The sequence below is a fragment of the Leucoraja erinacea genome, chromosome 12 (genome assembly GCF_028641065.1).
Source record: "Leucoraja erinacea ecotype New England chromosome 12, Leri_hhj_1, whole genome shotgun sequence".
Classification (NCBI taxonomy): domain Eukaryota; kingdom Metazoa; phylum Chordata; class Chondrichthyes; order Rajiformes; family Rajidae; genus Leucoraja; species Leucoraja erinaceus.
Window position 1 is genome coordinate 969,979 of NC_073388.1, and position 22,500 is coordinate 992,478.

The following is a 22,500-nucleotide window of genomic DNA, read 5'->3' on the forward strand; positions in this document are numbered from 1 at the left end:
TACGATGGTTCTACTGCAGTGGTACGGGTATTGGTGAGACCAAAATGGAGTATTGTGTACAGTTGTGGTCTCCAAATTGAGGAAAGGGACATTCTTGCTGAGGGAGTACAGAGAAGGTCACAAGACTGATTCCTGAGGATTGGCAGGACTTTCATATGAAGACAGTCTGATTAGACTCGGCTTGTACACGCTGGAAATACGAAGATTGAGGAGGGATCGTATTGAAACTTAGAACATTCTGAAGGGGTTGGAGCAGGCTAGAGGCAGGACGATTATTCCAATGTTGGGGGTACAGTCCAGGACAAGGGGTCACCGTTTAAGGATGAAGGGGAAAATCCTTTAGGACCGAGATGAAAAAAACATTGTTTCACGCAGAGAGGGTGAATCTCTGGATGTTCTATGCCACAGAAAGGTAGTTTTGAGCTCGTTCATTGGATATATTTAAGATGGAGCCTGAGTTGTGTCCTTGGGTAAAAAGTACATCGGGATCCAGGGATCCTTGTTCATCAGTCAATGAAAGTAAGCATGCAGGAACAGCAGGCAGTGAAGAAAGCTAATGGCATGTTGCCCTTCATAACAAGTGGAGTTGAGTACAGAAGCAAAGAGGTCCTTCTGCAGGTGTACAATGCCCCAGTGAGACCACACCTGGAGTATTGTGTGCATTTTTAGTCCCCTAATTTGAGGAAGGACATTCTTGTTATTGAGGGAATGCAGCGTAGGTTCACCAGGTCAATTCCCGGGATGGCGGGACTGTCATGTGCTGAGAGAATGGAGCTGCTGGGTTTGTACACTCTGGAGTTTAGAAGGATGGGTGGGGATCTCATTGAAACATATAACATTATTAAGGGTTTGGACACGCTAGCGGCAGGAAACATGTTCATGATGTTGGGGGAATCCAGAACCTGGGGCCACAGTTTATGAATAAGGGGTAAGCCATTTAGAACGGAGATGAGGAAATACTTTTTATCACAGAGAGTTGTGAGTCTGTGGAATTCTCTGCCTCAGAGGGCGCTGGAGGCCGGTTCTCTGGATACTTTCAAGAGAGAGCTAGATAGGGCTCTTAAAAATAGCGGAGTCAGGGGATATGGGGAGAAGGCAGGAACGGGGTACTGATTGGGGATGATCAGCCATGATCACATTGAATGGCCGTGCTGGCTCGAATGGCTGAATGGCCTACTCCTGCCCCAATTGTGTATTGTCTATTGTCTAAAATCAACCGCTGCTGTGAGAAATAACTGCACAAGTAGTAGGGATGGGTTTGAGTGCGGCTCTCTTTGCTGTTTCTGTCGTTGAAGCCGTTTAATACAGTGGTTCTTAACCTTTTTGGCCCCATGACCCCATCAGACATTCTTGCTCAGTACCGTGACCCCAGAAACAAAAATTGTAAAAACCCAGCCGTATTTATTAAAACGTGTCTGCCAATACTCAGCGAATGGGGTGGCTGCAATTGCATCACAGCCATCATGCGATCAAAACGAGGACAAATGCTTGACAGGCAGCACCTCATGTCAACATCAATCACAAGCCTATTGCATACCTTCGTCTTCAGAGTTACTATGGTTGAGAATCCAACCTCACAGCGATAGGTTGAGGGGGACTGGACCAATAGGATCAGGGCCCTCTTTGAAAGAACAGGACATTCCTTCACTTTCAGCCAATAAGTGGCGAGCTCTTGTTCCATGAAGTAACTTGAGCTGCGAATCTTCACGAATTTGGTAAAATTCAACCTTAGCAGCCATGTCAGTATCGCTGATGGCCCCGTCTTCAATGGAAAAGGATGATTCCCCTCCTCACGAGAGTGGTCGTCCAGTCTGGGGAAGTAACGTTCGATGGCTTCACTAATTGCCAGAAGGTCGGTTGAGATCTCATCGTGGAAGTGGCATTCAGCATCTGGCGTAGCATCCAGGAGAGTCGTCATCTCAGGGAAGATAGTCGTGTCACCGTCCTGGACTCTTCTCTTGTAAAGGCGAATCTACCTCCTGAACGCTGCCACTTTGTCACGTGTGCAGCATTGGGAGGTTTCCTTGAAGTGAGAGGTTCATAGAATTCACCTCGGCGAGGAAGTTAGCTAAGTAAGCAACCTTCATCACGAACAGTTCATCCTGCATCTTTTCATGAAGCTGATTCTCCTTCTCAGTACAACCCTCTCTCCAAGAACAGCGCTATTTTCCTCATGAAGTTTGAATCACACGATTAAGAACTATACCACGTGAAAGCCAACGCACGTCTGTGTGGAATATCAGAAAGTGAAATCGGAGCCCATTTCTTCACACCTCGCTTTGAAGATTCTGTGTGTTTGTTGCGCTCCCTCGGATGTGGTTCCCAATCTTCACCACATCTGAAATCACTTCTCAAAGACCAGGAGGGAGAGTCTTTATCACAAAAGCATGGTGATGTATCATGCAGTGGGTGAAGGAGACATGGGGAGCGACATTCTTCAGGAAAGCTTTCAAGCCGGATCTGCATCCGAGCATGGAAGGTGCCCCATCTGTACTCACCCCAATAAGGCGTTTCCAACCAAGCTCATGTTTGATGAGGAAGGCTTCCAGCATTCTGAACACATCTTTTCCCCGAGTGGTAGTAGTCAATGGCTCCGAGTACAGGTACTCCTCCTTCATGGCTACTACATCGAGGTAACAAACGTAGGCAACATCTGTTGACTCATCCAGTTGCAGTCAATACACTGGTCTGCTCTTCACAGTGCTCACCACGTGCAGCAGAATAGCATTACTGATATCCGAGATTCAACTTTTGACTGTGTAATTCGAAAGGGAAATCTGCCTGAACTTGTTTGATTGCTGTTCCCCCAGCACCAACTTACCTGCTTCGAGAAGGCATGGCTTGATAAGCTGTTCACCGATGGTGTGAGGTTTCTTAGTCTGAGTGATTCGTTAAGCAATCCGGTATGAAGCCTCCAGGGACCCACCGAATCGATGCTGAAACACTTGAGTTTGAAATAGTCCACGCCCTTCCCCACCAGGTTGCTGTGACAAGACTCCAAGTGGATCTTCCGTTTGCTGGACTTTATGCTCTCGTGGCTCAAAACCTTGGCACAGATAACACATTGTGGCTTGACCACGGATGATTGAACAATGCAAGTGAAGCCGAACTTGAGAAATGCTTCACTCTCCGTGCACTTCTTGGCAGACATGGTTCACAACACACAGAGTGCGTGTGTGTATACGTACACGCATACACGAACAAAGTACTGTGTGAGGTATGTATCTTAGTTAGGCTCCTATAAATGGGCTCAACAAATTGATATTATTTACGACCCCTTCATGACCCCTGGAAAAACCCCAAACGACCCCCAAGTTAAGAACCCCTGGTTTAATACATTGCCCCAGTCACTGGTTCTGTTTTCAAGAGAGAGTTAGATTTAGCTCTTAGGGCTAAAGGAATCAAGGGATATGGGGAGAAAACGGGAACGGGGTACTGACTTTAGATGATCAGCCATGATCATACTGAAGGGCTGTGCTGGCTCGGAGGGCCGAATGGCCTACTCCTGCACCTGTTTTTTCTGTGTTTCAATGTTTCTAAGAGCTAAATATAACTCTCTCTTGAAAACATCCAGTGAATTTGCCTCCACTGCCTCCTGTGGCAGAGAATTGCACAGATTCACAACTCTCTGGGTGAAGAGAGTTCTAGAACCAGGGGCCACAGTTTAAGAATTCCATACCTGGGCGGTACGGTGGCGCAGCGGTAGAGCAACTGCCTTACAGCACCAGAGACCAAGGTTCAATCCTGACTACGGGTGCTGTCTGTACGGAGTTTGTATGTTCTCCCCGTGTCCTTTTCTCAGAGATCTTCCTTTTCCTTCTACACTCCAATGACGTACAAGTTGTTAGGTTAATTGGTTTAGTACACATTTAAAATTGTCCCCTGTGTGTGCAGGATAGTGTTAATGTGCGTGGATCGCTGGTCGGTGCGGACTCGGTGGGCCGAAGGGCCAGTTTCTGCACCGTATCTCTTATCTAAATTAAACTTGATGGAAACATTTAAAACCACGAGAGACATAGATAGGCGATTAAAACCTTTCCCCCTGGATGTAAACATCATATAGTAGATGGCATAGCTTTGTGGGCCGAACAGCCTGTCCCTGTGCTGTACCTGTTCTGTGCTGTTTGATGTTCAATGACATCAGTTTAAAGGAGACAGTAACTTGTCATTACAGACCGGGCAGAAAATGACTTCTTGTTTCAGACTCTGCCGACCTGTGGAGTTGTATATCTCTCGGCTTCACACTCTGCTATGTTCCTCTCCTTTGTAACACGTCAGGATCAAAGATTACTGAGTTCAGGAACTTCAATGTGGGAACCAATGTCTCTTCCACAGGGGGCAGCCGACTGGTGTTTGGGGAGTGTGTAAGGTGGCGCACCCTTATCAACACACAGACTGGGCCATGCGTGACCCGTGCATGGTCACCGGCGTTTACAATGTGGTCTCTAATGCCCCCTCTCCGCTTTGAGCAGTCCTGGGCTAGTGATTGGCTGGTTTCAGACAGAGAGAGTTGCATTCCTTCAAGAAGGCTTGGAAACTTTTCCTACCCTGGCATTTTGTTTCGGACAACACTGTCTTTCTGTCTCATCCTCAGAACAGAAATCCAGCCTCCCCGTTTACCCGCAGTGTAATCACACATCAGCCCATTCACTCTCTGCGGGAAACCCTCCTGAAAGAAACAATGAGATTGGCTAACTCTACATTTAATACCAACGCTACCCTGCATGACCCTGTATACCTACCCTGAATGATTCATATCCTTTATCCACAAAGCACAACAAAGTTCATGTTACACAAAGTGGACACAACTGAAAGTATGAATGGATGGCGAAAAAGTGATCAGTAATCTTTCTTAGTGACTGTGAACTACAGATGTTGGTTGAAACCGAAGATAGACACAGAAAGCTGGAGTAACTCAGCGGGACAGGCAGCATCTCTGGAGAGAAGACTCAGGGAAAAGTGAAAACGAGAAAAAAAGATGATGGTGTAGTGAGCTAAAGAACAATGAATAAAAGATATGCAAAACAGTAATGATGTTAAAGTAAACAGGCCATTGTTACTGTTTGTTGGGTGAAAACGAGAAGCTGGTGCAAATTGGTGGAGGGGAGGGATAGTGAGAGAGAGGGAATGCCGGGGTTTCCTGAAGTTAGCAAAACCAACCTACATATGACTGGGCTGTAAGCTGCACAAGCGGAATACGAGTTGCTGTTCCTCCAATTTGTGTTTAGCCTCACACTGACAATGGAGGAGACCTAGGACACAAAGGTCAGTGTGGGAATGGGAAGGAGTGTTAATGAGTGACCGGTTCATTGAATCTTCAGCCCAGTGTATCCCGCTATCTCTGTGATGTGGGACATTCAGGTCCAGTGATCTCAGCTTTGATCACAAACACGTGACTGTGATTTTGTTTATGTGTCTCATGAAATACACATTTAGAGATGTATTAAAAATACAATATGTTCATTTCTTTCCGCAGAGATACGATGGCTTCGTCTTCACAATCTGTATACTTCAGTCAGCAGGAAATCAATAAACTGCAGACTACATATGACCAGGGTGGGCTGAGCAAGTTTGCGACACTGATCAAGAAGAAATTGAATGATATAGAAAATTTAGAGCTCAACATCGCTGTGACCGGAGAAACAGGTGCAGGGAAATCCACCTTCATCAACGCCATGAGGGGGCTGCGGGGCTGCGATGAGGGTGCAGCTGAAACCGGGATCATTGAAACCACAATGGAGCGAACTCCATACAAACATCCCACCTTCCCCAATGTTTGCTTCTGGGACATGCCGGGAGTTGGATCATCAAAGTTTCCAATGAAGGATTACGTGAGAAAAATGGAATTTACGACATACGATTTTTTCATAATAATCTCACAGAATCGATTCACCGAAAATGATGCAAATGTCGCCAAGGAGATTCAAAACTTGGGGAAGAAGTTCTACTTCGTACGAAGTCAAATTGACAAAGATTTCGGTTCTTTAAAAACAGCAGCGTGTAGATTTTGACAGAATGACGGAACTTGATAAGATGAAACAAAACATAAGTTGCGGTTTGACCAAAGCGGGGATTTCAAAACCCATTATTTTCCTGATATCAAGCCTTTCCTTAATAGAGTTTGATTTTCCTCAGTTAAGGGAAATGCTTTTAAATAATCTCGACAAAATAAAGAAAGATGTTCTATTGATGTCACTTCCAAGCACAACAGTGAAGGTTGTGGAGCAGAAACGAGCCCAGTTGAAGGAACGTATCTGGATGTTGGCAACAGTCTCAGGAGCTGTGGGAGCGGTGCCTGTTCACGGATTGTCTTTCGCCGTAGACCTCGGGATACTAGTCACTGCAATAATAGATTTCCGCAAAAGTCTCGGCCTGGATGATGCCTCCCTTCAGAGACTGGCCAATATCTCAAAGAAACATGTGGCATTTCTGAAAGCAGAAGTGAGAACCCCACTGGTGGGTGAAATAAATAAGGAGTTTGTGAAACATATGTTGTTGCATACCGGTTTTGCTGTTGTTTCAGCGGTGGAAATGGCCCTTGTCCCGATACCAATCATTGGCTCCATCTTCGGGGCAGTATCGTCATTTGGAATGACTTACAATATGCTGACCAACATACTGGATGACCTTGTGGAGAATGCCCAGAGAGTGGTGAAAGTTGCATTTGCCACTGACCCTGGTCATCCACAATAAAGAATCCGCTACTGAGTTGCTGCAAGTCATCGCGGATACGGGAATGGAAAATAAATATCATCTTTCACATCTTCATTAAATTCCAAATTATTTTACAGCTGATGAATTATTTTAAAAGCTGTTGTCACTGCTGTAATCTTCACAACCAATTCACTACAAACACCTTAACCACACCAACCCGCCGGAGAACAGAAGATAACTCTCCCGGGGAGACTCAGTGTGACGTTGCCACCGCGTTCAACAAGCTCTCACCAATGAAACCATATCAACATCTAGTCAAACCTCCAAGGGGCTGGACTGTTTCACAAAGACGACATCTTCTTCCAGTCCCCAACGAATACAGATCTAACTTCTTCAGTCTTACATGAGAAGATGATCTTCTGATCCCAGTGGGCTGAGTGTGTTGTCATGTTCTGTACACTTGGCCAACTAAAACTATGCACAGCATTCTAGATATTCTAGTTACAATTATGGCAACATTTCCCCATTTCTAAACTCCAACCCCATTGCAATAAAAGCCAACATGCCGTTAGCATTCTTAACCTCTTGTTTCACCGACCCACTAGTCACTTGTACCTCATGGATACAAACATCTACATATTTATGTGCCTCCTTTATCTACAGACTTTCTCCATTTAGATCACATCCGGATTTAGATTTGAAGTGGCTTTGCTCACTCACTCAACCTATCTACATCATTTTGTGGAGTCTATATATCCCCATCACCCCCTGCCACCCCAGGTATCTCTCACGTCCTTGACCAACCTGGATACCTTGTACACTGCTCTCTCCTCTAGACCATTCTCGAAAATAGAAAGTTACATTCAGCTCCTTCAGTTGCGTGGGTGTTCTCCGGAGCTCCGGGATCCTCCACACTCCAAATATGTGGTCATTTGGAGATTAATTGGCTTCGGTAATGATTGTAACAATGTCCCCAGTGTGTGTAGGATAGTGATCGTGTACGGGGTGATCGATGGTCTGCGTGGAATCAGTGAGTCGAAGCACCTGTTTCCACAAGCTCTCTAAACTAAACTAAACTATCATCTCTCCTGGAGTATTGCGTACAGTTTTGGTCTCCTAATCCGAGGAAAGACATTCTTGCCATAGAGGAAGTACAGAGAAGATTCACCAGACTGATTCCTGGGATGGCAGGACTTTCATATGAAGAAAGACTTGGCTTGTACTCGCTAGAATTTAGAAGATTGAGGGGGGATCTTATACAAACTTACAAAATTCTTAAGGGGTTGGACAGGCCACATGCAGGAAGATTGTTCCCGATGTTGGGGAAGCCCAGAACTAGGGGGTCACAGTTTAAGGATGAGAGGGTAGTCTTTTAGGACCGAGATAAGAAAAACATTTTTCACACAGAGAGTGGTGAATCTGTGGAATTCTCTGCCACAGAAGGTAGTTGAGGCCAGTTCATTAGCTATATTTAAGAGGGAGTTAGATGTGTCCCTTGTGGCTAAAGGGATCAGGAGGTATGGAGAGAAGGCAGGTACAGGATACTAAGTTGGATGATCAGCCATGATCATATTGAATGGCGGTGCAGGCTCGAAGGGCCGAATGTCCTACTCCTGCACCTATTTTCTATGTTTCTGTGTTTCTATGTATCTCTCGTGTCCTTGGCCATTTGCAGGTGTCCAATCCAATATTAGTCACCAATATTAATGACCTGCCCCAACCCACCTCCCCTGCACAGAGAACTATAACATTTAGTCACCTGACATAGACACAACATGCTGGAGTAACTCAGCGGGACAGGCGGCACCTCTGGAGAGATGGAATGGCTGGCGTTTGGGGGTGAGAGACATATTTAGACTAGACACCTGACATTTAACTCCTGAAGCAGCCACTCTACACTGAGCCGTATCACCACGGACGAGCTCCACAGAGACAGAACAAACAATGTATAATGTTCTCAAACCCTCCTTGATTAAAACTTTAAACCTGTCACTGATTCTGTGGAATTCCTGGCCCGTGACTGATGAAAGTGGCGATAATTCGGGATGCTACTGAGAACCTGGAGGCCAAGTGAAATACAGGAGTGGCCACGTCACAAACTAGCCACCTGCCCAGCCCATCAAGCGCCACCTGAGGTCCAGTCCGCGGGACCCACATCCATCTCATCAGCCACCGTGTAAACAACAGAACACGAGTGGGAGCAAGTTCTTCTCCATCTCCAATGAAGTCTGCGCGTTAACCTCAGATTACCGAGCCTGTTCTACACACATTCTACAGGTTACTGGCAGTCCAGTTCACCTACAGATTCCTCCCAAATTATAACACGCCGGGAGCAGTTCCCTCAGTAAAAATACAGTGAACGATGGATGTTTTTTTTAATCTGTTCAGTGACAGAATTGACATGAAATATCTATTATAACCCCACGGTGCCAGAGATTCGGTCACAGTCTGAGTTTTTCATCCGATCTAATTATGGATTGTAAATCTTTCACCGTTATTTTGCCAGACATTAATTTCTTTAATTTCTGTGAAACTTCATCCAATTTTCTCCACAAATGTTATTCCCACTTGTGTCCGGAGCTGGAGATCAACAATACAAAATAACAGGCAAAAATCCACTCAGGGCCGCCAGTCCCCGTGAAAGAGGAGCAGAGAGAATTTCCCCTCCACAGACGCTACATCACCTGATGAGCTTTTGCAACAACTCCTGTTATTAACTGCCGGTGACTTTATTGAACACAGTCCGGTCAGTTTACACTTACTGACAGAGAAGCTATGGACCAAAGATGGAGGCTGGTTGAAGGAGTTAACTAATGAAACCATTCAGCTTTGTACAGTCGGGCGTGTTTGTACAGTCCAGTCGCTAACTGGACCTCAACGGCCACGGCGGAGTCTCCGGAGCGAGCGGGGAACGATCTTGCAAGACGAATCAACTTTGATCTAATCACATAGAGATAACGGCAATAAAATTCACACGGCGGAGACAAGATCAGATTCAGATTCAGATTCAATTTTAATTGTCATTGGCAGTGTACAGTACAGAGACAACGAAATGCATTTAGCATCTCCCTGGAAGAGCGACATAGCAAACGATTTGAATAAATAATAATAAGTGTCGGGGGTGGTAATTGGCAGTCACTGAGATACGTTGTTGAGTAGAGTGACAGCCGCCGGAAAGAAGCTGTTCCTCGACCTGCTGGTTCGGCAACGGAGAGACCTGTAGCGCCTCCCGGATGGTAGGAGGGTAAACAGTCCATGATTGGGGTGAGAGCAGTCCTTGGCGATGCTGAGCGCCCTCCGCAGACAGCGCTTGCTTTGGACAGACTCAATGGAGGGGAGCGAGGAACCGGTGATGCGTTGGGCAATTTTCACCACCCTCTGCAATGCCTTCTGGTCGGAGACAGAGCAGTTGCCATACCATACTGTGATACAGTTGGTAAGGATGCTCTCGATGGTGCAGCGGTAGAAGTTCACCAGGATCTGAGGAGACAGATGGACCTTCTTCAGTCTCCTCAGGAAGAAGAGACGCTGATGAGCCTTCTTGATCAGAGTAGAGGTATTGTGCATCCAAGAAAGGTCATCGGAGATGTTGACTCCCAGGAACCTGAAGCTAGAAACACGTTCCACCTCCGTCCCGTTAATGTGGATGGGGGTGTGCGTGCCGCCTCTGGACTTCCTGAAGTCTACAATGAGCTCCTTGGTCTTCTTGGAGTTAAGGGCCAGGTTGTTGTTAGCGCACCATGCTGCGAAGTGCTGGACCTCCTCCCTGTAGGCCAGCTCATCGTTGTTGTTGATGAGGCCAATCACCGTTGTATCATCTGCATACTTGATGATGGTGTTAGTACCATGTACAGGTGTGCAGTCATAGGTGAAGAGGGAGTAGAGGAGGGGGCTCAGCACACAGCCCTGTGGAACGCCGATGTTCAGGGTGAGGGTTGAAGAGGTGTGCTTGTCTAACCTCACAGACTGGGGTCTGTTGGTTAGAAAGTCCAGTATCCAGTTGCAGTGGGAGGGGTCGATGCCCAGGTTACCGAGTTTGGTGATCAGTTTTGATGGTATAATGATGTTGAATGCTGAGCTGTAATCGATGAACAGCATTCTTACGTAAGTGTCTCTGTTGTCGAGGTGGGAGAGGGCGGAGTGAAGTGCCGTTGAGATGGCATCCTCCGTACTCCTGTTCTTGCGGTAGGAAAACTGATAGGGATCCAGTGTGGGGGGTAGGCAGTGTTGAGGTGTGCCAGGACCAGCCTCTCAAAGCACTTGGTGATGATGGGGGTAAGTGCAACTGGGCGGAAGTCGTTGAGGCTTGCCGCAGTGGAGTGTTTTGGCACTGGCACAATGGAGGTGGTTTTAAGGCAAGTGGGGACAACTGCTTGGGCAAGTGACAGGTTGAAGATGTCAGTCCAGACGTCTGTCAGCTGCGCAGCACAGGCACTGAGCACGCGCCCGGGGATGCCGTCAGGACCAGCAGCCTTACGTGCATTAGTCCTACTCAGTGCCACGTACACGTCGTAGGGGGTGAGTGTGAGGGGTTGGTGATCGGCAGGTAGTACAGCCTTGATGGCTGTTTCTAGATTGTCCCTGTCGAAGCGGCCATAGAAGTGATTAAGCTCCTGAAGGAAGGAGGCGTCGCTGGATGTGGGGGTGGTGTTGGAGGGGTCACAGTTCCAGAACTAGGGGGTCACAGTTCCAGAACTAGGGGGCCACAGTTCCAGAACTAGGGGTCACAGTTCCAGAACTAGGGGTCACATTTACAGAACTAGGGAGTCACAGTTCCAGAACTAGGGGGGTCACAGTTCCAGAACTAGGGGTCACAGTTCCAGAACTAGGGGTCACAGCTCCAGAACTAGGGGGTCACAGTTCCAGAACTAGGGGGTCACAGTTCCAGAACTAGAGAGTCACAGTTCCAGAACTAGGGAGTCACAGTTCCAGAACTAGGGGGTCACATTTCCAGAACTAGGGGTCACAGTTCCAGAACTAGGGGGTCACAGTTCCAGAACTAGGGGGTCACAGTTCCAGAACTAGGGGGTCACATTTCCAGAACTAGGGGTCACAGTTCCAGAACTAGGGGTCACAGTTCCAGAACTAGGGGTCACAGTTCCAGAACTAGGGGGTCACATTTCCAGAACTAGGGGTCACAGTTCCAGTACTAGGGGGTCACAGTTCCAGAACTAGGGGGTCACAGTTTAAGGATAAGAGGGAAGACTTTTAGGACCGAGATGAGGAAAACATTTTCACACAGAGAGTGGTGAATCTGTGGAATTCTCTGCCACAGAAGGTAGTTGAGGCCAGTTCATTGGCTATATTTAAGAGGGAGTTAGATGTGGCCCTTGTGGCTAAAGGGGTCAGGGGGTATGGAGAGAAGGCAGGTACAGGATACTGAGTTGGATGATCAGCCATGATCATATTGAATGGCGAATGGTGCAGGCTCGAAGGGCCGAATGGCCTCTACTCCTGCACCTATTGTCTATGTTTCTATGTTTCTATTACAGGCACAGCTAGCTGAATTAAAGATAGAATGTAAACCAGGCTGAAGGTTATAAATCATGAGATAAGAAAAGTCACTTTTGCAAGACAAATGTGAACATGGTTTACGAATGAACAAGGGGTAGGAAGTTGAAGGACCATCACTAAGTTAAAGAAGGTGCTGGGTAACATTTTTACACAGAGGGTGGTGGGTGCCTGGAATGTAGTGCCAGGGAGGGTGGTGGAGGCAGATATGATAGGGGGCATTTAAGAGACGTTTGGATAAGCACATGGATATGCAGGGAATAGAGGGATGCAGATTATATGCAGGCAGATAAGGCTTGGCCTTGGCATAATGTCGGTACAGACAATGTGGGCCAAATCTGTGTGAAAAATTCATACATTCTCAGTTTCATCATTCAATAGGCTGTCTCTAGATTGTCCCTGTCGAAGCGGCCATAGAAGTGATTAAGCTCCTCAAGGAAGGAGGCGTCGCTGGATGTGGGGGTGATGTTGGAGGGTCTGTAGTCCGTGATGGCCTGGATGCCTTGCCACATGCGTTGGGGGTCGGAGTTGTTGTAGAAGTGCTCCTCAATCCTGAGCTTATGGCAGTGCTTGGCCTTCTTGATGCCCCACTTCAGGTTAGCCCTGGATGAACTGTAGGCTCGAGCATCGCCTGACCTGAAAGCGGTGTCCCGTGCTTTCAGCAGTAGCCTGACCTCGCTGTTCATCCATGGCTTCTGATTCGGGTATATGGTCACCTGTTTGAGGGAGGTGACACTATTGATGGTGGAGTTTATAAAGTCCAGAACAGAGGATGTGAAGGAATCAATGTCCGTGTGAGAGTCAAGGGTGGCCTGGGCTGCAAACGCCTTCCAGTCAGTGTTTCCAAAACACTGCTGAAGTGTGAAGTCCGCTTCCTCTGACCAGACTTTAACTGTCCTCACAGTTGGTTTAACCCGTCTGATGAGTGGGGAGTACTTAGGGAGCAGGAACAATGAGACGTGATCAGACTGACCAAGGTGGGGGAGGGGGATGGCTTTGTAAGCTTCAGCCATGTTGGTGTAGACTTTGTCCAGTGTCTTGTCTACTCTAGTGGGGAAGGATACATGTTGGTGGAATTTGGGGAGTACAGTCTTCAGGTTGGAGTGATTGAAGTCACCCGCAACAATGAAGGCTGCCTCGGGGTTGTGCGTCTGTTGATTGCTAATGGCAGTATGCAGCTCTTTCATTGCAAGCTTGGCATTAGCATCAGGAGGGATATAGGCTGCAGTCACAACAGTGGAGGTGAACTCTCTGGGCAGATAGAACGGTCTGCATCTAACCAAGAGGAACTCAAGGTTAGCTGAGCAGTGACTCTCAATGATGGTGGAGTCCGTGCACCATGCTTTATTTACATAAATGCACAGACAATGCACAGACAAGTGCAGTAAATTCTAATAGTATCAAGATATTCGAATATTAATCCACGAATGTACGGAAATTCGAATCTGAAGGCAGATGCCAACCAAATTGTTACTTAATAGTAGTGAGATATATGCAGCAGAGCCCAGCAGCGTAAGGACAACACAACAGAGATGATTGCACCCGAGTCGTGCAGCCGGGAAGCATTGTAGCATTGTTGTGTAGTGTAGAACTAATTGTGTTATAATCTAATGTTCTACAGCAGATGTCATCATTTTACACAAGTTAGCACAGAAATAGTCTGATCCTTTAGCAGGGCGGTAACAGAAGCATGATCTATTAGTAGAGCGCTTATTACAGCAAATAACAATTATATAGTCGCATTTAACTTAGTACATTTTTAAAATGTATTTTTAAATTTTCTATGGATGTACGGAGACTTCATTATTTCTTCTATGTAAAGCACTTTGGTTTCAACGCTACATATATACAATTTACTTACTTACTTAACTATACCAAACAAAACTGTATAATAACGGAACATATGTGGGGAAAAAAGAGAATAACATAAGGAGACGTGAAATGTGATGTAGTGGTGGAGCCCGGATGTAACCAGGCTACCACAGCAACAAGTGACCTGTAGAGACACTTACAATATTATCCATCAGGATACAGTGAACAAGTGGACCAGTGGACCAGTGGACCAGTGGATACCAGTGGACCAGTGGACCAGTGGACCAGTGGACAAGTATTATGGACCATGGACAAGATACAGTGGACCAGACCAGTGGACCAGTGGACCAGTGGACCAGTGGACCAATGGACCACAACTACATCCACGCAGAGGCGCCGCACCGTCATTGTTAAGCCAGTTGATGTTGTATTCGCAATGATTACTGTAAACATTGGGTTTCTCTTGTACTGGGAGAGTAAAGCAATAAAGTCCTCGTTGGCATCACACTCAATGGTTTCCTGTCCAGTTTATCTGTGGAAGCTCTTTGTAAACCGGCCACCCTGTTCCTGCTGCCCCATCACCAGCTCCCCGGGTGGGATTCCCCGGGCAGGCGAATTAATTTAATCCACCACCTTCTTTCACCCTCCCCCCCCCCCCCCCCCCTTTGAAACCTCGCTCGCCCCCCCCCTCGCTTCACCCCTTCCCCCCCCCCCCCCCCCCCCCCCCCCCCCCCCCATTGAACCGTTTACAATGGATACACAATTCTCAACGTTTCTATCCCTGATCTTAACAATCCTAACTCTTTATCGCTGGGGCTCACACCCGCATCCCTGGCCTTTGTCCAACAATCAGCCTGTCAAATAACCCCCTCGCCGGTGTTCACCTATTACCGGACATGCTTTGTCCTGCCGCTTCTCCCTCCCAAATTGTGACCGGATACATCACCCTTGCAGCTCCCCCACCAAGTTCCCATTTGGAAATACATCACCTTTCATCATCTAAACCCTGGATCCTATTCCCCAACAGCCCCGTGGGATGATCTTCAACAGAGGGGTTGTGGCCACTTTCTCAGCGCAGCGTTTCCATTCCACGGTGACCATCAGATGGGCTGAAGACTTTCTCACGTTTGTTGAGCTTTGGAATTGTGGGGGGAGGGGGCGCTCTGAGAGGGGCTGATGCTGGGGTGGGATTGGGCCGGCTGGGTGGTCCAGTGTCAGGGGGGTCCCTGGGATCCGTGAACTTTGATGATGGCGAGCAGGTCCCGTGTAATGAGGCAGGGATTGGATTGGAACCCGGTGACACGGCGGAGGCTGCACCGTCGATGGAAGGGCAGGGGGAATGTGGACTGTGGGTAAACAGGTCTGTGAGTTCCCCCAATGATGTGGACCGTTCCAGCACAAAAAGCAACAAACCTGCTCACTGAGATGGAGACAGGGACAGATATATATATATATATATATATATATATATATGGGAGAGAGAGAGACGGGGAAGGAAGAGACAGAAAAGTACAAACGAGCGCGAAGGAGATAGAGGAGCGGGAGGGAGGGGAGGGAAAAGGAAAGAGAGAAAACATAGAGAACAGGTACAAGAGCAGGTCATTCGGCCCTTCAAGCCAGCACCCATAAATGCTCGAGGATCTAGTGGGAGAGAAATCCACATTAGACAGGAAATGGTGTTAGGTAAACTCTTGGGACTGAAGGCAGATAAATCCCCAGGGCCTGATGGTCGGCATCCCAGAGTACTCAAGAAGATGGTCCTTGCGATTGTGGACGCATTGGTGATCATTTTCCAATGTTCTTTCGACTTTGGATCAATTCCTGGGAGCACTTGTAGTCTCCTAATTTTAGGAAGGACATTCTTGCTATTCAGGGAGTGCAGCGTAGGTTCACCAGTATAATTCCCGGAATAGCGGAACAAATATTATGAAAGCATAGACCGACTGGGCTTATATTCACTGGAATTTAGAAGGAGGAGAGGGAATCTTATAGAAACATATACAATTCTTAAACGATTGGACAGGCTCGATGCAGGAAAAATGTTCCGATATTTCGGAAGTCCAGAACCAGGGTTCACGGTTTAAGAATAAGTAGTTGGCCAATTAGGACTGAGATGAGGAAAAACCTTTTCACCCAGAGAGTTGTGAATCTGTGGAATTCTCTGTAACAGAAGGCAGCGGAGGACAATTCACTGGATGTTTTCAGGAGAGAGTTAGATTTAGCTTTTGGGCCTAGTGGAATCGAGGGATATGGGGGGAAAAGCAGGAACGGGGTACTAATTGTGGATGATCAACCACTATTATATTTAATGGCAGGGCTGGTTCGAAGGGCCGAATGGTCTACTCCTGCATCAATCATCTATGTTTCTGTGTTTAAAAGCTTGAAGCTGTTCGGAACACAGAGAAGTGGAGTTGTCTGTTTGGAGGCGACATTTCACATCATTGAGGATGAGGTTGCTCCAACAACTGAGTGGGTCGTAGAGTCATAGAGTAATACGGTGTGGAAACAGGCCCTTCGGCCCTTCGACCCAACTAGCCCACACTGGCCAACAATGTCCCAGGTCATCCAGTCCCACTTGCCTGCGATTGGTCTATAACCCTCCAAACCTGTCCTATCCATGTGCATTGTCCAACTGTTTCTTAAACACTGGGATAGTCCCAGCCTGAACTACCTCCTCTGGCAGCTTGTTCCATACACCCACCAGCCCCTGGGTGAAAAAGATACACCTCGGATTCCTATTAAATCTTTCCCCCCTTCACCTTGAACCTATGTCCTCTGGTCCTCGATTCCCCAACTCTGGGAAGAGTTCCTGTGCATCGACCGGGTGTTGGGAATGTTCAAAGTTCAACATTTCCCACTGGGAACTCTGTTGTTTGTGATATATAGAAATGATCTGGATGTAAATTCGTCCCTTCCAACCCAAACCACCCCCTCCCCGGGTGCTTTCCCCAGCAGCCACGTGAAATGCAACATCTGTCCCTTTACCTCCCCCCTCGATTCCATCCAAGGACCCAATTAGTATTTCCAGGCGCGGCAGAGATTCACCTGCACCTCATCCAACCCTCATCTATTGCATCCGCTGTTCCAGGCGTCAACTTCTCTACATCGGCGAGACCAACACCTCCGCTCAGTTCGCAATAACCAACCTGATCTCCCGGTGGCTCAGCACTTTAACTCCCCCTCCCATTCCCAATCTGACCGTTCTGTCCTGGGCCTCCTCCAGTGCCAGAGTGAGGTCCAGCGCAAATTGGAGGAACAGCACCTCATATTTCGCTTGGGTAGTTTACAGCCCAGCGGGATGAACATTGACTTCTCTAATTTTAGATAGCCCTTCCTTTCTCCCTTCCCTTCCCCTCCCCTTTACCAGTCCTTCCAAAAGCATTACTGTCTCCGCCTACTTCCTTTCCTTTTCCACGCACCTCTCACACCCCGACATCAGTCTGAAAAAGGGTCTCGACCCGAAACGTCGCCAATTTCTTCTCTCCATAGCTGCTGCCTCACCCGTTGAGTTTCTCCAGCATTTTTTGGCTACCTTCGATTTTTCCAGCATCTGCAGTTCTTTCTTAAACATGTTTACCTGCAATGTTGGAGCTCCCGGCCACTTGGGCACTGTAGTCAGGGAAAGGTGCGCTGGTCAATGGCCAGAGATCCCAGCAGGTTGACCACTGGGGCAGGGACTGCAGCCGGGGAAGGTGGACAGGTCAGTATCACAGTTATGTTTCACTGGATCACCAGCGGTCCCAACACCAGTCACTGCGCTCGCTACTGAAAGCGAACAGTCACTGATGCGGCCAGATGTGGCCGGACACAGTTCACAGGAGGTCAACCCGGGGCCACATCTGGCGCTGCACATAGACGGTCCGGTCTCAGCCCGCTTCCGGGACCCTTTCCTGTTAGAACCCGCCTTTCCCCCATTCCCCACCTGATCGCTGGGGACAGAGCGGGATAGTTAAACACGGTGGAAGGTATGTTGGAGGTTAATAGAAGCCGCTGGATTCAACAGATGACAACACTGTGATGTAAGATTTAATGTATTTATTTACAACAGGGAACATTGAAAATGAACATACATTGAGTTACAGTTCTTGGAAATCACTCATGGTTAAACCATGTAGCCCAGTGTTCTACCGACCCCTGGTCCCCGTGTGTTTCACTGAGACAAACCTCAGCACATTTAATGTTGACAAATGTTCCTGCAGAGGGTGAAGCCCAGAATAGGCCGTGTCACGGAGCAGCGGGTAGCAGTGAATGGGAGTGATATATAGAGGTCACCAATAGTTCACACACAGCTATTTCTACGTGAATACATTTATACTTTACAAAGTGTGGGATAGAGCTCCCGAACACACCAGTGTTGGCCCTGCCAGGGTAATGCACTCTTACCCGTGATCAAGCTGTACTGACAGCCACCGACCTATACACCGTCACCCCCGTCTGGTCAAAGAGCGCAACTGCCAGGATCTGTACAGATCGCAACCGCTCATCCAGAGAACACATCAGAACCAGCAGGGTAAAAGCAAGTGAGGACACTGAGCCACAGACAATGAGCAGCACTGGGGGGGAGGTGCCCGTGAACCCAACTACTGTAAAGGCCACAATGACAACCAACAACAATGCTTTTGGAACCAATAGTTGAAGCTTGTGTGGCGAGGGTCGGTCCATGTCGGCTTTCAGTAGTGACACGGGCTTGGCCACTGCCCCGGACAGGATTCCCAGCTCCCGCTCACTGACGCCCAGCTGTCTCCGGAGATATATCCACCCGGAGACCGTGCACAGAGTGGCAGTGAGGAGAGGCAAGGTCAGGAGTCGCAACACTCCCAGTGCCCCGGAGAGGAAGGCCCAGAGTATGATACACCACATCAGTATCTGGCGTCTGGGCCTCTGTATTTCCTACATCATCCTTGGGATTGCCAGACGGAAGGTGGTTGATTTTATCTTCGGGAGATCACTGGCGAGGGCAGATTGTAATTTGGGAAAATCATATCCTGTCACCTCCAGACCGGAGATCAGGAAAATGGCCGGTGGGTCAACGCTGACCCGATGGAAGTTGTTGAGACAATCCTGGCGGATCTGTCGCTGCCCTTCCCCGAAGTCAGTGCCCTGCATCTGCATGGAAAAGGCGTCGTTGTCGATCTTGGAGCGGATGTAGTAGAAACCTTTCCCCTGTTGCTGAATCTTTTTGCTGAGTTCCCCGTCACTCTCTCTGAAGCGGGACTGGGACACGATGATGTAAAAGTCATAGCTTTCAAACTGCACCTGCTTCAGGTAGCGGCTCATCTCAAAGCCGAGTGAGTTGGATCCGGGCAGATCCCAGAGCTGGACATTGGGCAGAGAGGGGTAGGGATATCCCACTGGATTCACACTGGCTTCATAACCCCCCACCGGAGCCGCTCCCTGGTCACCACTGCGGACACCCCTCATGGTGTTGATGAAGGTGGATTTGCCGGCCCCGCCGTCTCCCAACACTGCGATGTTAATCGGCACATTGCCCGAATCCACCACCCGCTTTATCCGCAGCATCGCTGACACCACGTCTCCGTTACTGTACCCGGTCTGCAGGCTCCTCATCTCCGTGTCGCTGAAGTACTTGGGCAGCATTGACTGGGCCATGTTATTCCTGGGGGGGAGATAGACCCACAAATATCAGTGTGGACTGGGTACATTCGGCGTGTGAGTCACTAACATGCTGTAACATTACACTAATCTCCACTGACTGCACTGTCCCATATCCCTCCATTCCACGAATGCCCATGCACCTGTCTTCAAGTTTAAATGCCACAATCTATCTGTCTCCATCACTATCCCCGGCCACGCGTTCCAATCCCCTCCCACCATCTGTGTAAACGCTTTGCCCGCAGATCTCCCTCCAACTTTGTCCTTCTCATAAAGTTATGTCCTCTAGTCTTTGTCATTTCCACCCTGGGGAAACAGATTCTGACTCGATCTATGTGTCTCATTGTGTTATAAACGTCCATCAGGTCTCCCCTCGACCTGTAGCGTCCCAGAGAACACAACTCGAGTCTGCCCAACCTCTCCTTGTATCTAATACCCACTAATCCAGGCAGCATTCTGGACAACATCTTGTGCCCCCTCTCCATACTCTCCACTATATTCCTGTAATGAGTCGACCAGACTGCACATAATTGGTGGCCGGGCTTCAGTTTAATAAATCTGCATCATGGCCTCCTTACACTTACACTCAATGTCCCGACTGACACAGGGAGTTCACCACACGGCCACTTTGTCTCGCTGCTGTTGCTGGTGGCGATGCTGGTCATTGCAAAGACAGACACATATTCTGGAGTAACTCAGCTGGTCAGGCAGCATCTGTGGAGAAAATGGACAGGCGACGTTTTGGGTCGGGACCCTTGAAAACATCACCTGTCCATTTTCCCCAGAGATGCTGCCTCAGCCGCTGAATTACTCCAGCATTTAGTGACTATCATTAGTTTATCTTGGCATCATTGTGTGCACTGACGTGGTGGGCCGAAGGCCTTTTTTCTTTTTTCTATATTCTACGTTTCTAATCTATGTTCTACCCCCCCCCCCCCCCCCCCCCCCCCCCCCCCCCCCCCCCCCCCCCCCACTGAGCAATACGACAGCAACACGGGCTAAAGCAGCGACCAGGAGCGGCGAGACCAGCGGGGCGGGGCGGGGGCGGGGGCGGGAGCGGGAGCGGGGTCCACACACTCACCTTATGACGGGGCAACCTTGCAACTCACCGACTGCGCTACCGTCCCGATCCGGGATCAGGCTGTTTCAGCGCCGCCTCGCTCACTGCGGGGACGTGGAGTGGAACAGCTCGACTGAAAGTGAAACCCAGCAGATGTTACCCAACCAGAAGCTACCAGCCTGGACATTATTTTATAACGCGCGGCCCTTTATTGACACTTTCTAACCCGTTTTTCTTCAAGACAGCAATGGATTGGAAAACCCTACCAGCCGGCATCAGAGATCTCCAAAACACCCACACATACAAAGATGCATCTCCAACGGCATCTCCATCTTGACCAGTACGCCCACTACCACCACAGTGACCAGTACGCCCACTACCACCACAGTGACCAGTACGCCCACTACCACCATAGTGACCAGTACGCCCACTACCACCATAGTGACCAGTACGCCCACTACCACCATAGTGACCAGTACGCCCACTACCACCACAGTGACCAGTACGCCCACTACCACCACAGTGACCAGTACGCCCACTACCACCACAGTGACCAGTACGCCCACTACCACCATAGTGACCAGTACGCCCACTACCACCATAGTGACCAGTACGCCCACTACCACCATAGTGACCAGTACGCCCACTACCACCATAGTGACCAGTACGCCCACTACCACCATAGTGACCAGTACGCCCACTACCACCATAGTGACCAGTACGCCCACTACCACCATAGTGACCAGTACGCACCCACTACCACCATAGTGACCAGTACGCCCACTACCACCATAGTGACCAGTACGCCCACTACCACATAGTACCACCACCATAGTGACCAGTACGCCCACTACCACCACAGTGACCAGTACGCCCACTACCATCATAGTGACCAGTACGCCCACTACCACCACAGTGCTGGCTGAGTGATGCTCTACCTGCAGCTTTCCAGCGGCCCACATCCACATCCAGATCCACATCCAGATCCAGAGCATTTTCCCAGAAAGGGGCGGGACAGCAAATCTCTCAGTGAAGACAAGCGCAGTATTGAAGGAATAAAGGTCTCGAGCGAAACATCACCCATTCCATCTATCCAGAGACACTGCCTGTCCCGTTGAGTTACTCCAGCATTTTGTGTATATCTTGTTTTCCCCCGTGATGAGCCCCTCACTAGTGTCTCCTCTGTACCCTGCAGCTCTGCCCTTGATCCCTCTCCCCCCAGTCGCAACAGGGACAGAGTTCCTCGTCCTCACCTTTCACCCCATCAGCCGTCACATACAGCACATAATCCTCCAACATTTTCACCACCTCCAACAGGATCCCACCACTGGCCACATCTTCCCATCTCCACCCCTTTCTGCTTTTCACAGTGACCGTTCCCTCCGCTACTCCCTGGTCAACTCGTCCCTTCCCACCCAAACCATTCCCTCCCCAGGTACTTTCCCCTGCAACCGCAGGAGATGCAACATCTGTCCCCTTACCTCCCCCCTCAATTCAGTCCAAGCACCGTGACAGCCTTTTCAGGTGAGTTAGAGGGTCACGTGCTCCTCCTCCAACCTCATTTACTGTATCTGCTGTTCCAGGTGTGGATACCGTAGATGTCGTTCAATACAGGTGAGGTGCCAGAGGATTAGAGGGTGGCAAATGTTGTGCCTCTTTTCAATAAGGGCTACAGGGGCAATGCTGGGAACTATAGGCCGGTGAGCTTAACATCTGTAGTTGGTAAGTTGCTGGAGACTATTTGGAGGGGTAGTATATACAGGCATTTGGATGGGCAAGGGCTGATTAGGGATAGTCAACATGGTTTTGTATTTGGAAGGTCATGTCTCACAAATCTGATTGATTTTTTT

General features: G+C 48.7%; 2 pseudogenes; one reads left to right on the forward strand and one right to left on the reverse strand.

Annotated features, from left to right (window-relative positions):
* Window positions 1-2,379: 2,379 nt before the first annotated feature.
* On the forward strand, window positions 2,380-11,682 carry LOC129701971 (interferon-inducible GTPase 5-like; annotated as a pseudogene).
* Window positions 11,683-17,979: 6,297 nt separating this feature from the next.
* On the reverse strand, window positions 17,980-20,802 carry LOC129701974 (T-cell-specific guanine nucleotide triphosphate-binding protein 2-like; annotated as a pseudogene).
* Window positions 20,803-22,500: the final 1,698 nt, after the last annotated feature.